General features: G+C 42.0%; 1 protein-coding gene across 12 annotated transcripts in view; it reads right to left on the bottom strand.

Moving 5' to 3' along the window:
- The window catches only part of LOC308410241 (adhesion G protein-coupled receptor L3), a 267,657-nt gene that overhangs the window by 233,687 nt on the left and 21,217 nt on the right, over nt 1–12,753 (bottom strand). For 10 of the 12 annotated variants that reach the window (XM_080903451.1, XM_080903460.1, XM_080903459.1 and 7 more), the window contains exon 2: nt 6,309–6,397. The gene's annotated coding sequence lies outside the window, so the exon portion shown is untranslated. Of the gene's footprint in view, nt 1–6,308; nt 6,398–8,145; nt 8,294–12,222; nt 12,338–12,753 lie in introns of all 12 variants that reach the window. The other 2 variants (XM_080903456.1, XM_080903455.1) reach the window with 2 other exon arrangements.

The following is a 12,753-nucleotide window of genomic DNA, read 5'->3' as shown; positions in this document are numbered from 1 at the left end:
GGAAGGGCTGGCGGAAGATGATGGAGCGAAACCACTGAGCTGCTGTGTGAGCTCGCTGTCAGGGGTGTTGTTTTATTAAGACACCCAAACTGTCAGGCTGGGTATCAGGAGAGCGACCAGGCACATGACAAGACACTTTCACTAACATCCCAGTGACCCCTCCTCTTTCCCTTACCGAAAATAGCCCCGTCCAAATTTAATGCTCTCTCTGTCAGACCTGGGTGGGCATCGGTGCTGAAGGGACTTTTACTTTTACCAGTCACGAAAAGTGAAACACTCACCTGCAAAGCCCTGTGGGACTGTGGAGGTGGGCTGTGACATGCAATAGCTAAGTGGGTATGTAGAGGTGGAGAGATGGAATGGAAAAGAGGAAGTGTTATCTCAGAAATCCCTCCACTAAACAGACGCACAGGGTTAAGGGAAGAGGTCAACAGTGTGGGAAATGTGTTCTTTCACTTTCTTACTGAGTTAGCATTAGCATGTTTAGCATTTAGCATTAGCACTGACTGAGTAGAATATAGGAAAAACAGTTAGCATGACTCAACCTGTCCACAAATAACATAATCAGTTTATCAGGACCTTTAAAGCTCTTTTTTTTAAATACATATATTATATTTTGACAGATAAAATAGCATAACCCGAACTTGCTTTAACAGCAGTTATGCTAGCCTAGCTAGCTGGGCAGTGATTTCCTGAAATACTTCAGTTAGCATGTGCTAAATTCACAAATCCTGCTTCTTACATTTCTATAAGCATCAAAACAAAACAAAAAATAATTAATAAGTCCAAAATAATAATTCTCCTCTTCTTTCCCACCTTTGTGTTGTAGTTAAGCTAACCTACCTACTGTCACCGGACACTTTATACCTGTTCAACCAAACGCAAATATCTAATCAGCCAATCACATGGCAGCTCAATGCATTTAAGAGTGTAGATGTGCTCGAGACCACCTGCTGAAGTTCAAACTGAGCATCAGAATGGGGAAGAAATTTAGGCAATTTCAATGGCTCTGAATCCGGCATGGTTGTGCCGGATGGATCAAAAATTCCTGATCTACTGTGATTTTCCCGTACATTTCTAGCGTTACAGAGAATGGTCGGAAAAACAGAAGATATCCAGTGAGCGATAGTTCTCTTTGTTGATGCCAGAGGTCAGAGGAGAAAACTAGACGGCAACAGTAACTAAAAAAAAACACTCATTAAACGACGATATCCGTCCCCCAAGGTATCCGCTTTGTGCCTTATCGTACCAAATGAGCATGACTTAAGCAAAACATGTTGCCGACTATGTGATTCAAGCTGGGTAACGCACCCTGTCTCAAAGCTCAGTTTATCTCAAACCGGTTTCTTGAATGTGACAATGAGTTTACTGTACTCAAATAACCTCCACAGTCATCAGATCTAAATCCAATAGAGCACCTTTGGGATGTGGAGGAATGCAAGATTTGTACAATGTGTGTGCTGGCAACAAATATACAGCACCTGTTTTGTTATCATGTCAAAGGAATGTCTCCAGCACAACAGGGTGTCCAACCCAGTGCTAACGAGGTGTACCTAATATTGTCCCCGATATTTCCTAAAACTTTTAAACTAAATGCAGCTATTGATTTGTTTTAAACTCTTCTTTGAGAGCTATATTTATTCTGTACCGTTGATACCAAATTTTGCAGGCGTTACAGATGCATGGAGAAATCATAGATGGCATTACCATGATAATGCAGTTCAAGAGAGTGACGAATTGCCACTGAAGACATGAATATTATATTGGAATAGATGGGCGTTGGAGCTATATATAGTGCAGTGTCACAGCAAGCACCACATAAAGCACAGGTACACGCACATACAGCGCGCAGACACATTCCAGGTGACGTAACACTAAATAATTACGGTTACATCCGCTCGATGTGTCCTTGTGTGGAGTTTTATTGTGCAAGTTTACCCTCAGCTATAAACAAATGGCTTAAAACTGCCTGCCCCTTACTGACTGTGAGAGTAATTAGAGTATGAGACTGTTAACACATGCTCTCAAAGAGAAATGATCACGTATGACCTCAACGGCAGAATGGAAAGTCCCGTCTGCAAAAAACGTTCACCTCGAAAACACGCCATCTTTGATGATTCTAATAGCATATTAGCTATTGGACACAAATTTGCTTGAGGTTAAAATCAATAATCATAAAATCAACATAAAGAAATGACTAAGCAGCATTTTCATAAAGCTGCGGGAGCACTTTCACATCAGGTCCCCCTCGCGCCCCACTACCCACTGGGAGAAAATGACCACAAACACGTCATAATAAATCTATCCCCCAGCAAGGTGCGGTTGTCTTGACAACAACACTTTTCACAGAGGGTCATCATTATCAGCCGTGCACTACACAAAACAATGTGTGCCTTTTAAATAATTTGGTCATTTAGAGGGTTTCGATGCTGTCTGGTATCCTCGGAGCAGCCTGCTTCTGGCCTGACCATAGTTGCCCCAAGTAACAGGACACGAAAAACAAAGACGTGCAAAGTCAACTACCTCTGGATAGGATTCAAATTCAAGAACACTGCTGACATTGGCCGAAAGGATTTCACTGCCTTTTCCATTCAAATGACCTGTTTTGCATCATTTCAACAAGTCCAGGCAGGATCACGCTATGAAAACAAACGGCAGGGCTTTAAGCTAACAGAACCAAAAACCTGGCGGGGCTAAAGTCATCTCTGGCCACTGTGGTTAAAGTAACCTGAATGGTTGACGCTAAAGGAAGCCACTTTGGCTATGCAAAGCACTGCAGACAGACACGGAGCTTCAATTCTCTAACAGGCTAAAAAGCTCTGCAGCTTTGTAGATGTTCAGATAAAAATGGGGTCTATTATATTAATTTCCAGCTCTAAACTTTTATTCTTGGACTTCACCCAGAGTATCTATTAACCACATAAAATCCTTGCTAATCTTTAAGCAGCACCTTAAAGGTCGCCTTGTGTCTGCAACACTGCATCACTCGTCTCTTTAAGGCTCCCTTTCCTAAAAGCCTTTCGCTGATTGGCTGCTCCTTGTCAGGTAAACAAAACCTGGTGCTCGTGGGCATTGAAACTCTTTGTCTTGACATTGTGGACCTCCGGAAACAAACTGTAAACATTGGACACAGTTTGGCAATATAACGGTAGTTACACTTTGCGTTCTGATACCTCGATCTTGCTCTTTACAGATGGAAGAGCCGTGTCTTTTAGCATTACCTGCCCAGCTTTGCTATCGAATGAGTACTCTGAAGTGGCATGAATAAACAAACAATGAACCTGAGATGACCATATAAGGAAATCCTGTGCCTCTGACATCAATCAGACACAAGAGTAGAAAAACAGCACCTGAAACTGAGTGTTTAGCGCAGGCTAAAGCAAGAGCATCCGAGCATTTGGTCAGTGGCTGTGGCTACAATGTAGCTTGCCATCACCAGTGTGTGAATGTGTGTGTGAATGGGTGGATGACTGGGTGTGTAAAGTGCTTTGGGGTCCTTAGGGACTAGAAAAGCGCTATACAAATACAGGCCATTTACCATTTACAGGTTTGTAACAGCACAAGTATCAGAGAAAAAGGAAGTATAATCGGTCTACTTTAGGATTCTTCTCGCGTATTAGCTTGAAAAATATCCTTCTGCCAAATGACACTTGTTTGTAAATCAAACGTTTTCTTTAAAGCCCCACAAAGTCATTGCCTTCAAGTGAATTAAACATAATCGGCAGTGACCACAAATCAGGCAAAAAAAAGGTACATCAAACGAAGGTCGTAATTCCACGTCAGAGTCCATTAGGACGTTTATCATCAAAGCGATGCCTAGCTTTTAATTCATTTGACATCTTTCAGCACTAATACAGTATCTGATTTCTGAGGAGCACTGGTACACAGTCACACAGCGTGACATCTGAAGGAAAGCAGCGGGTTACAGGACAAGTCCCTGAAATATGTTTCTACACAGAACAGAGACCAGGGCCATTATGTCTGTACCAGATTTTCACTTCATATCTAAAACTACAAGCCAGCAGCATGCATAAGTACCGCCTGCTGCTCTCAATGTTATTCAAATGACAGCACAATTCTATTTTCACCTTGCAACTAATGTGGCCATTACTCCTATGTCAGCAACATTTACTGCCCTTCCCTTTATGCTGGATATGCTAGAAAATGGGAAAATTAATTCTGGAACAAAAAATGGGGGTGGGGATTATCTTGAAATGTGTGTGTGTAGCTGCTGGGATTAAGCTCAAATAAAACAGTTCCCATCTGAAAAATCCCATCCCAGCAACTCTCACGAAACAGCCTCATGAAGAATATGAGTCCCTGTGGTCTTATCAAAGAGGTGATATGACACATTTTCCCCACTGTGCCAATTTTTATGCCTTGATCATGTTGAATGCGATGTCACAAAATAGCATAAAAACATCAACGAGGGCCTGAAAAGCAACGTAAACAGTGTACACACCAAAAAAAAAGAAGGAAATGGAAATAGAAAGGCAAGTGCACTGCCAAAAGGAAGTTGTTAGGAGAAAGAGGAAAGGAAGGGTGTCTACACTGAGTCAGATGAAGGGGAAACAGGGTAGATGGATGTAGTGGTGTGTCTTTGTGTGTGGAAGAGTGTGTGTGTATGAGTGAGGGAGGAGGAGGACGTGGGGAGAAGGGGAAGTCGGCAGGCAAACCTATCATCCACGGAGCCCACCAGTAAACTCTGCAGGGCAAACAATCTCCCTAATTGAATTCAATCCAGGCTCACCGCAGGAGGCACCGAGGCTAGTGGATCCATTCAATATGAAGAGGGTTGTGTGTGTGTGTGTGTGTGTGTGTGTGTGTGTGTGTGTGTGTGTGTGTGTGTGTGTGTGTGTGTGTGTGTGTGTGTGTGTGTGTGTGAGTGATGATGGGATGAAAAGGGGAGGGCTGGTATGGCAAGTGACACAGGAAAGGGAAAGAAGATAACTACAAGAAGCAGAGAGCAAACACAAGGGCTGCAGGAGACAACAACGGCAAACAGACGGGAAGAGGAGACAGGAGCCCGGCGCAAGGAAGGTTCTGGTGGTTAAGAGTCAGCAGTGAGGGGGTGTGGGGGAGCAACAGGCTCGAGGTGTGGAGAAATGGAAGCCAGCTGTGCTTTTGCATGATTACACCGAAAACATCATTTGCATCAGGGAATGAAATCCAAGCACGCTCCGTAGATACGTATGGTTACCGACCAAAAGAAAAGAAAAGAAAAAAACACCCTCCTCGCCGCCGCCGGCACAAATTAGAGGCCTAACAGTGGTGTCCCACAGATTTGCATATGAAGATGAGCACCTATCGTGAATCATTTTCATAAACATCCTATTGCGCGCAGAGTACCAGCCCAATTGGCCCACATGAATGCTCTTCATTACTGTGCTGTGCTGGGTGGGGTTGGTGGTGTATGGGTTGCAGACTTAATCTGGGTTGCGCTGCATATTCATGACTTGCACGGAGTCGTTTTCAGGCCCATTTGCTGGGCCTGAGAGTTCAAACGCACCGCAACTGAAGAAAACACCAGCAACTAGAAGAACGCTAAAGACAACAGAAGTAGGAAAAAAAATCTCACAAAATAAAAGTGTTTTTGGGGAGACGATAGTGTGACGGACCAGCTGCAAAAATGATAGCAACCAAAACATGGGAAGAATTGCACTGAGACACCCTTAAAAGAAGTAGGATTCACCGGTGTAAACGATAAGAAGATGCCATGGTAACGTGTGTTTTAATAAATATATTATCAAGTTAGCTTTGCTGTCCGCCAAATTTAGGTTACTCGTTTCGGTTTGCTTATGGTAGCTTTTAATAGCATTAGCTAACTTCTTCGCCAATGCTAACTGAGTGTTTGTGATTGGTCCGTTGTGATGTTGACCAACATTATTTTGATGATAACGCAGAGATATCATTCATATAATGCTGTAGCTACGTGTTTGCTATTAGCCATTTACTGTTAGCTTGTCTCTTCCACAGTGTGTCGTTCATCCCAACTTCCTCCCCTCGCCTTTAGCCAATCACGGCTGATGACTGCCCCTCCTGTCCCTAGGCTTCTTCCTGTTAGAAGGGAGTTTTTCCTTGCCACTGTCGCCAAGTCTGAGTTATTGTAGGGTCTTTACCTGACAGTATTATAGAGTCCCTTGAGGTAACTGTTGTTGAATTGAATTTGTGACTTTTTGTGTGCTTTTGCAGCATTTTTTTTTCGATTTGCTGGTGTTTTCTTAAGCTGCAGTGCGTCTAAACTCTCAGGGCCGCCGTACATTTACAGTCTGATGCTGTCAGAAATGCTGATAAAAAGTGTACAATACCTCAGTTCGAGAGAGGAGAGCGGTCCTTGAGTGCTGCTGCTGAACAAATCCCGTATATCACATTCCAGATAGGGAAAGCACTTCCTGTCCTGGAAGAGAACACAAAAGTTAGAGCAGGGCATACTTATGTTAGAGCAACACACCGACTCTCGCTGTATTCTCTCCAAACGGGCGACAGGGGACGCAATTAAAAGGCAGGAACCTTTAACGTCTGCCAACATGAAGAGGCATCTGCACGTCTACTGTATGACACAGATTTACTTAAAAAAAACCAAAAAAAAAAAAAAAAAAAAAGGAGTCCAAGCGTTACTTTCTCCAAGCCACATCACACAGACACTTTTTATTTTGCTCGCTTCTGGGTCGACCGTTATTAAGTGGCATCTTCATAAATTTTTCAGCTGCTTTCTGGTTCCCATACTGGTGCTACGGCCCGATTGCCGCTGTATGAAGTGCTATTCAGGTCACATCAGCTTTTAATGGCTGATTTATTAGGGCCCAACAGGAGCTTGGTGATGGGCTGCAGGACAAAGAGCCTGTTTTAAACTACATTAACACTCTGCAGTAAATATCCCACACAACATTAGCATTTTGATGGCAACCTCCCCCAGTCACCTTTCACACTTTCCAGTTTTCCCCTCGTTATCCCTCCCTGCCTCTTTAGCCATCGTATCAATCCATCTTTGGAGTGCTTTCTTTCAGAGATTTCTCGTCTCCCATCCTTAGCGTTGCCCTGTTCACTATATATATTTCAACTGAACGCATTCAATTTATATCTGTGCTGGCACCATATCCGTGTGCGAGGGGTGAAGTGGTTAGGTTTAATTATAGACGTATTAATGAAGAGCATGCACACAGAGGTAAAATCAAATGGCATTCAGCGGTTCTGGGAAAGAGCAATTCTTCGGCATCCCTGATGAAACACACGACGAGCTGTTCTCTTTGTTATTGTGACGCAAAACAATCATTACATGATTTATAATTAAATCTCACATGCAATCATAAAACTGATGAGCACCAAAGCTTTTGTAATTGAGGTGTCTATGGCACTGGATGGTCTTGAATAATAAGCTAAAAACAAAAAAAAGAAAAAGGATTAATCGGTAGCACTGTGTTTACTATGCAAATTAGGTAGATTTTCCTTTTGACTTAATTAAAACAACCTTTTTTTCTTTCCTCTCACAAAATTTGGGTTGTCCGCCTCATGTCCACGTCTCTTTTAAAAGCACTGGCTGTGATTTAAAATGACAGAGACACTGGGAAAACGAGAGTCTATAATTTGTGCATGTGTGCCAATGATAAAAAAAAAAAGGTACTTAGTGAAATGATTCCTTTACTTCTGTCAGATTGTGCAAAGATGCTTGCAAATGAAAAGAAAAAGAATGGCTCTCAATTATATTGCCAAATTTCTAAATATTATCTAGGCACAATGGCCAACCGGTCTTGGCTTTCGAACAAGTGCCGGGGACGTGCTTCATCAAATCTGCTGTTCATTATGTTTGATCAAATTTGAGACTTTGGCAGAGAAAACAGATGCGATAGGTCAATTTAGCTGAACTGCTGAAACTAGTTTGGTCAACAGAGCATCTGCCAGTCATTTAGCAGGCCTGCAAGTGTTTGGAAAGGAGCACGGTCGCACCATATTGCAAAAATCCTAACCACATACTGCTGCACAAAAAGGAGAAATCAATTGCACCGAGAACAGAAAGCAAAAATTATGTTCTGGGCGGTATGGTAGGCTTTCATCGTGTGCTTTCGCTTGATTTCACTTCTTTTTCTGATCAAACCTAATTAACAGTAATTACAGCAACTGGACAGAGCTTTAATTTTACACATTTACCTCTTATAAACTCCTTGCTGCTCTCCTTGGTCTTTCGCACTCAGCAGAAACACTATCAGAGCCAAATTTACTGCTCTCGTCCAATCATTAGTGTTAAAGTACTGGCAGTAGTTGGGAGGTGAGGCTTCCAACACATCATCAGTGAGTTCTGGACAGAGAAATATACATCCATAAGGCTGAATGACCGACGCATTATCTGGAAAATCACCTAATTTTCTTGTTGGAGACAGACACTACCAATGTCTACTTTACCAGTGTTGCATAATCATATACATTTTTTAACTGCAAACAATCATGCCACCTTATCCATATATTAGCTGCTCCTTTAAAGATGAGTTTTTAAAGGATTGCACTCAATTAGCAGCCTAGCAAAACATAAGAAAGTGTACATTTACAGTAGTGCTGTGAGATACTACAGATTTGGTATCGATCCGATACAAAGTAAATACAGGGCCAAAATTACCGATACTAATACCGATACCAAGTAAACACGGGGGCCAATATTACCGATACTAATACAGATACCAATACCAAGTAATTACAAGGCCAAAATTACCGATACCAATACCAAGTAAACATGGGGGCCAATATTACCAATACAGATACCAATCCCAACTAATTACAGGGCCAAAATTACCAATACTAATACCGATACCACGGGTTTTAACCTACAAAGGCAGCTCATGTAGAGTAGAGAAATGTGTCATTTATGTGATAAATTATCCTCTATTTGCAACCTCTAAAAACACTTTAATGACCACTAAATCAGTGTGATTTGTACTTTCCACAGTATCTTGTTAATGCAACAAAACGTAACATCTTTTGGCTTTTCATGTATTTTGAAACTGGGTTATTTGGAGTCCTGGAATGTGTATCAGCTATAAATAAAACAGACTTGACAATCAACACAAAACGGTTCAGACAGTTTTCATAATGCGTGATTTCCAAAAAAACAACATGTACTTAATAGAGTTCAGTGGGCTGCATTGTAGAAACAAAGTATCGATCTGATCGCACTGGTATTGATCCAAAACCAATACCAGAGCTGGTGTCTGGTTTTGAGCCACCCTCTAATTTCACCCTCAATAAACATGAAGCAGTAATTTTGAGTAAAATGCATCTTTCTTATTTTCTTTTTCTTTCTTTCTTTTTTACTTTTTTTTTTTTTTTTTTTTTTTTTTAGAAAACTGCACATCTGAGTAAAATACATGTGAAATATATACAATTAAAGGTGTCTTTATTTGCATAATTAATAATTAAGTATAATGTGATTGGTATCCATTCAAGCTTATACCAATCAACTTCATTTGAACAGACTGCAATAAATTCAACGATTTTAAACAGCTTTTTGATTTCATCCTTTTATTTACAGGTTGAGCTACATTTACCGCAGGCACTGCAACTTTACTCACTGATTATTTTCATCTTCCTTTTATTGCAACTATTGTAAGAACCTCAATTAAAGTGTGGCTTGTAAGGTAAAGCTGGAAATATGCCTATTTCTGTCAGAAATCATGTGCAGAAACAGTCGTTTCGGAGAGATGCTCAAAGCAGCAACCTGCTGGCTGCTAGTGATCTCCTCTCATCTCTTATCTTTGTTGCCCAAAACCAGCCCTGAACCTGCCCCGTAGTGTGTAAATCCTTGCAGTGGGATGCATTTAAGGGAAGAATTTCTAATTCTAAAAAGTGTATTTTTGTTACTTATAGGTATAATTGTTACTTGTTAATAAAATAATCCATCCGTGATTTAAAAAGCATCCAGACTTTAACTGGAAGTAAGCAAGACGTGAACATAGCATGTTTAATCAAAAAGCTTGGCATTCTTGCATGCACAGAAAAAACGCTTTAGTCTGTGTATGCTTGCATTTTAGAGTTTTGCATTAAAACATCCGAGTAAAGGCTGGTATTTCTAATAATGGCAAGTAGAGAAAAGGCTTGCATGTTATACCGTTATACCTGCTGAGATACCGTTGTGAGACAACTGAGACTGAGATTAATTTTACATCCTGTTATTAACTTTTCACCGGCTGCTAAGGATATGCCACCAGTTAGAGCAGGAGGCACCGGGAAAGCAAAGTAAAAGAATTTTGTTGAAGTGCCAAGAAAGCTAGCCAGGCTCACTGGATATCCACAAGTGCATGATTGCCAATTGGTGAAACGCATGAGCGCAAAAGGAGGCTCTGTACAGTATGTAGCAACTCCACTGCATTAATACAGAGAAAACTGCTTCTTTTCTTTGTTACATTATCCACTGTAGCCTGTTTCTTTTTTTTTCCTTTCAGTCCCCTTGGCAAAAGGAGTGCTTTCCAAATTACAAAGTGATGAAACACAGCATGACTATCCAGCTTTCGCTGCCATGAACTTAAACCTGAATTTGATTTCACACCCCAAAAGTGATTCATTGTGGTACAGTGTGCTGAATATCACTGCTGAGTGTGGTTGTAGAGCAGCAGGCCATATTTCTGACCACGCCTGACAGTAATATTGGGTGTAACCGTGCTTTTCTTCTGTGTAAGATTTACGGTTACACCGTGGTTTGTAATGTTAATTTTAACAAAACTAAAGAAGGAAGTGCAAGCAGTGCAAGCTATCCCGGCCTTATGACACTCTAGTGTATGGCAGCAGCATTTTTCCTCACGTTCGTGAGTGTGCATTTGAGCCTGGTGGCAGCTGTCTAGCTTTTCCTTCAAAGGACGAGTAAACGAGCTGACCTCCCGGCCTTAATTATCCTACAAAGTCTCTGTTGATAACAGCAAAGTGAATTAATCAAAGAGCACAGAGCTGGCTATTGCAGATTTAGTTTAGTATTTATGTATACAGTATAAGTAAGTATGTAGAACACTTTAATCTGAACAAGCAATTACACACCTACACAAAAGCATACAAAACAACTGCTAGCTTATGTTGTTCCTGCCCAGATAAAGCATTCAGCCCGAGTGTGTTGTTTCCAACTACCAAGAGCTAAAAATAAGAGGAGAGAAAGCAACACAAGCGGCACAAGACAAAGTAGATTTAGCCACAGCCGCCTCACCGACTACATCAGTGTGCTTTAACAGGACAAATCCCAGAATTTTGGAGGCAGCAAGCGATGCTTGAACAGCTACTGTGTGAGCACTGCTAAAGAAAAGTGCCTACTCTACCTGCTTGCGGTGCCAGACAATGAGATTCACTATATAAAATGGTCCTATATTACAGAATGTAAATACGTCAAGACACTGAATGTAGTGGGGTTTATATTAAAAGGAAAACTACATTTGCAGTGGCCTTCCTTTCTATGGATTGCTTCTCTGCTGTCTTTGCTACAGCTCCTGGTTACCTAAGCATTCATACTGTCTTAACATAGACAACAAATCACTTTGAAGAAAAGTTGTCCATTACAGAACTTTTTATTTTTTACCCGTTTATCATCATGCATCAAAACAACCCGTTATCAGGACATGGCGTCCCAATATGAGACGGCAAGCGGACGCAGGCGGCCGCTGTATGACTGATCCGAGTCGACAGCCTGTGGTGTGTCTTTATAAAAGCATTTATTGAAGCACAACGCCGCGGCCTGCCGAAAGCTCATCAAAGAGTGGCTTATTTTATCAGCCAAGTGGAAAATGTGCTGAGAGAGAGAGAGAGGCAATAGTGAGGAAGTCAGCGAGAGTAACTAAGCTATTGTGCCCATCGCTGACCCAAACACCCGCATTACAGTAGTCACGGCGGCTCACCACAAAAGCTCTAATCGGCGGAGCAGGCCTTTAAATTAAATGACCCTGTAGTTGTGACACTGTAACTGACAAGCCGGCCCGAGCACGCCGGGGCCAAAGGCAAAGGAGATATGGCTAATGAACAGAAAATGTATTGAAATGGCGGCATCTTTTACAAGCCCAGACAGCCTTAAGTAACCTACATACTCCTCTGTGAAGTATGTAATACGCCATGTTGGTACTTATTCGCCTACTTGCAGCTATTTCATAGATTATACGGACTAAATGAGCTGCTCTTGGAGACAGAAATAACCAGGCTTCATAAAGATTCCATTTGCACCCTCAGGTAAACTGCACTTCGAGTATAACGTGCCATGACACTCACCAAATGTAACTATTGCGGCTCCGTGTGGAGGAAGCTTCGCATAACCCAGGGGTGTCAGACTCCAGGACTCGAGGGCCGGTGTCCTGCAGGTAGATCTCACCGTGGGTCAACACACCTGAATCAAATGATTAGTTCATTACCAGCCTCTGGAGAACTTCAAGACATGTTGAGGAGGTCATTTAGCCATTTCAATCAGCTGTGTTGGTTCAAGGACACATCTAAAACCTGCAGGACACCGGCCCTCGAGGCCTGGAGTTCGACACCTGTGACATAACCGATCGGCCATTGCATTAAAACCACGGACAGGCGATGTAAAGTAGTGTTGCTGGTCTCCCTGCACTGCAATATTCAGCCGGGAAACCTAGCATTCATGCCTCCCTCCCTGCAAGGCAACGCTACAAACAAACCCAGGAATACCAGAAACTGGAGCGTAGGGTGTGCCGAATAAACCTGATCCACGGACGGAGCTGAAAGACCAACGGAGACCCCCATAGGTCCTCATATGCCTTATAATATTATCCAGATGATTTT

This window comes from Rhamphochromis sp. 'chilingali', assembly GCF_963969265.1.
Source record: "Rhamphochromis sp. 'chilingali' genome assembly, chromosome: 1".
Taxonomy (NCBI): domain Eukaryota; kingdom Metazoa; phylum Chordata; class Actinopteri; order Cichliformes; family Cichlidae; genus Rhamphochromis; species Rhamphochromis sp. 'chilingali'.
The sequence above is the reverse complement of the archived record's forward strand: the minus strand, read 5'-3'. Positions and strand labels throughout refer to the sequence as shown.